This window comes from Odontesthes bonariensis, chromosome 19 (assembly GCF_027942865.1).
Source record: "Odontesthes bonariensis isolate fOdoBon6 chromosome 19, fOdoBon6.hap1, whole genome shotgun sequence".
Taxonomy (NCBI): Eukaryota; Metazoa; Chordata; class Actinopteri; order Atheriniformes; family Atherinopsidae; genus Odontesthes; species Odontesthes bonariensis.
In genome coordinates, this window is record NC_134524.1 from 32141276 (window position 1) to 32144544 (window position 3269).

A 3269-nucleotide genomic window follows, 5' to 3' on the forward strand; every position below is an offset into this window, starting at 1 on the left:
TGGTACTACTTCCGGTTAAGGTTTTATTCAGAATAAAAGCATGGGATACAGTCGCATAATCAAATCAAATCAAATTTATTTGGAGCACATTTCATGTATAAAACAATTCAAAGTGCTTCACATAAAATAAAAGTATTGCAGCAGGGAGTGGAAGAAGCATTAAAATACATAAAATAATATAAAGAGAAACAAATAAAATAATTTAAATTAATTTAAAAACAAGCAACAGTTAAGATAAATTAAAAGATATCGTGCAGATTTCATGCACATGAGAAATGACCGAGCTCCATCATATCTTAAAGATCTCATTGTAAGATATTTTCCTAACAGAGCACTTCGTTCCCAAACTGCAGGTTTACTTGAGGTTCCCAGAGTTTCTAAAAGTAGAATGGGAGGCAGAGCCTTCAGTTATCAGGCCCCTCTATTGTGCAATAAGCTGACAGTAAATGTCCGGGAAGCAGACACCCTTTCCACTTTTAAGACCAGGCTTAGAACTTTCCTTTTTTATAAAGCTAATAGTTAGGTCTGTTGAATCTGATAGTGTATCTGCTAGTGTGTCTTGTCCTGCCTCCACCTCTGGCACCCTCTATACTTTCATTACCCCCTACCCGAACCAGGGTTTGAATCCCATTCCCGCTTATCTTACCTCTTTTATTTCTCCCCCTACCCGAACCAGGGTTTGCATCCCCACCCCGCTGTGACTGGTGTGCAGTTGGTGAGAGGCTGAGGTAGCTTGTGGCTGTAAAAAGATGGTTGTTGTGGTGTGAGGAGCAGATCTATATAGGGAGTATAGGGAATTACTCACTGAGTCTGGTCCTTTATTTTATTATTTATTTTTTCGTTAGCATAAGTTTCTTGTGTTTACCTTGAATAGGGATGGCTCATGTGATCCTGAAACATCCCATAGTTAAGCTGCTATAGGCCTAGACTGCTGGGGGGCCTCATCTGTCACACCTTTCCTCACTTTACTCTCTTTATGTATATGTGATATTATTGTGGTCATTAACTCGTGTTTCCCTGTTCCAACAGATATCCTTTGAATGGTGTTACAGTGCCGCCGCCGCGGCCCCCTCCCCCCCTTTCTGTCTTCTCAAACCCCAGCTGGTGGAGGCGGATGGCCACCCTCCCTGAGTCTGGTTCTGCCAGAGGTTTCTTCCTGTTAAAAGGGAGTCGTTTCTCTCCACAGTCGCCTCAGGCACGCTCAGGCCGGGAGATTGGACCGAAAAACAAAAAGTTTTCAGTGCAATCTGTTGGTTTTCTTAGCTAGGAAATTGTTTTTGAATTGGCTCTATATGAACGAATTGGATTATTTTATGAATTATGATTATTATTAATTAATTGAATTCCAATTGGCTTGAATTGGACTTACTATCTAAGTGCCTTGAGATGACATTTGTTGTATTTGGCGCTATATAAATAAAAATGAATTGAATTGAATGAGAAAATAAATGTTTTTAACCTGGATTTAAAAATGTCTCCATTTGGTGAAAGTTTAATCTCCACTGGCAGTTTGTTCCACTTGTTTGCAGCATAACAGCTAAATGCTGCTTCTCCATGTTTAATCTGGACTCTGGACTGGACCAGCTGACCTGAGTCCTTGGATCTAAGAGCTCTGCTGGGTTTATATTCTCTGAACATATCACAGATGTATTTTGGGCCTAAACCGTTCTGGGATTTGTAAACCATCAGCAGGCTTTTAAAATGAATAGTCAAAAAGTTACGTCCAACTGTCTTTTTCTAAGCTCTGTTCCTTAACCCCAATGGAAAATGTCATGAGCTAAAGGGAAAATTCTTAAGGACATATTACACAGAACATCACGAACATTGCATAAGAGATAATAAAGAATATTACTTTATTATCAATGTTAACTAAAAAAGGAGAAAAAAATTTAAATGACAAATATTGTTGTTACAAGCTACTCACTCTCATTCTCCTGCTCTTATATTCATCCACACGCAAAAATAGTTGGTACAAAACGATGGAAATGATCAAGCGTTGCTAGGAAATTTGCAGCCACAAGGTATATTTGAACAGAATGATCTCCTTTCTTTCATAAAGGCATGTCCTATGCTAAAAGGGATCTTAAATTTAAGCTCCTTGCCTTAGAATTTGGACAATTTCAAATTATGTCATCATGGCTGCTGCCAAGATACTTCCAGATCATTTCATTCAGTTTGGAAGGTTCCTAAGACTATTGACATGAAAAACCGATTTGCAGATTTTCATCTCTAACCTGAATTCATTTTAAGATTTTTATGCTCAAGGCTTCTTGTGCACACAAATTGCTAAATGCATACACATTTAAGGTATGACATCTATGGATCAGGCACCATATCCCAGTGGAGTTTCCCGACTTCATCTTTCATCTCCTCACACATCTTCAAAAACTTGCTGTGTCAAAGAACTGCTCGACAACTGGGTCACATGTGCTTTCGTTAAACACTAAAAACACTGCCTGCAGCTCCAGGGCGTTTATGTGAGTCTGAGTTTTCCTCTGTGAACAGATGCCATTCACCACTCTGCCCATCATGGCCGCACCCCATCCTTTTAAGGAAACTTCCGTCGTCAAGGTAACTAGATGCTAAGGCCCCCAGCGGCACACCTGTGATGAAAGTCGGGTCGGTGGCGATGCATGCCGATAATATCCATGCACTGCAGTCAAGATGATGGCGGTGGTACAGTCGCAATGATGTGACCCATCGTTGAAAATCTCTCATCATTATGAGTCCCTGCTGTACCACTGAGATGACAGAAGTCATGAGACGGAGGAGGCGCAGGCTGGATTACATGACGTTTCCCTGCTGAAAACGTGCAATGCACTGGGTGAAGGCAGTGATTCTCCCCTCTGAGAGCGTGACACAATATGAGAATGAGTTTATTCTGAGCCCCAAATAGGCTCCTCTGTACATTGTACCATTGTACGGATATCAGACGGCTCTTTTTCCTGGCTATTTTGAACTTGAGATCGATAGGTGACTCATCACCACATTGTAATCCCAGAGTGCCAACTCCAGTTATTGGGAGAACGTGAAGTAATCGTCAGTGTATGAGAGTATTCTGGTGCAGCTGTTCCTCAAATGGGACAGCGCTGCTCGCACACACATGCTGAACATCAACGGGGCTAGTGACAGCCCGAATGGCATGGTCTGAAACTCGTAGGCCGCACCACAATAAGCAAACCTGAGAAATTTTCTGTGTGGGGGGGATAAATGGCTATGCAGAGATACACATCTGATTGTAACACATAAATCTCTTTGACGAATACCGC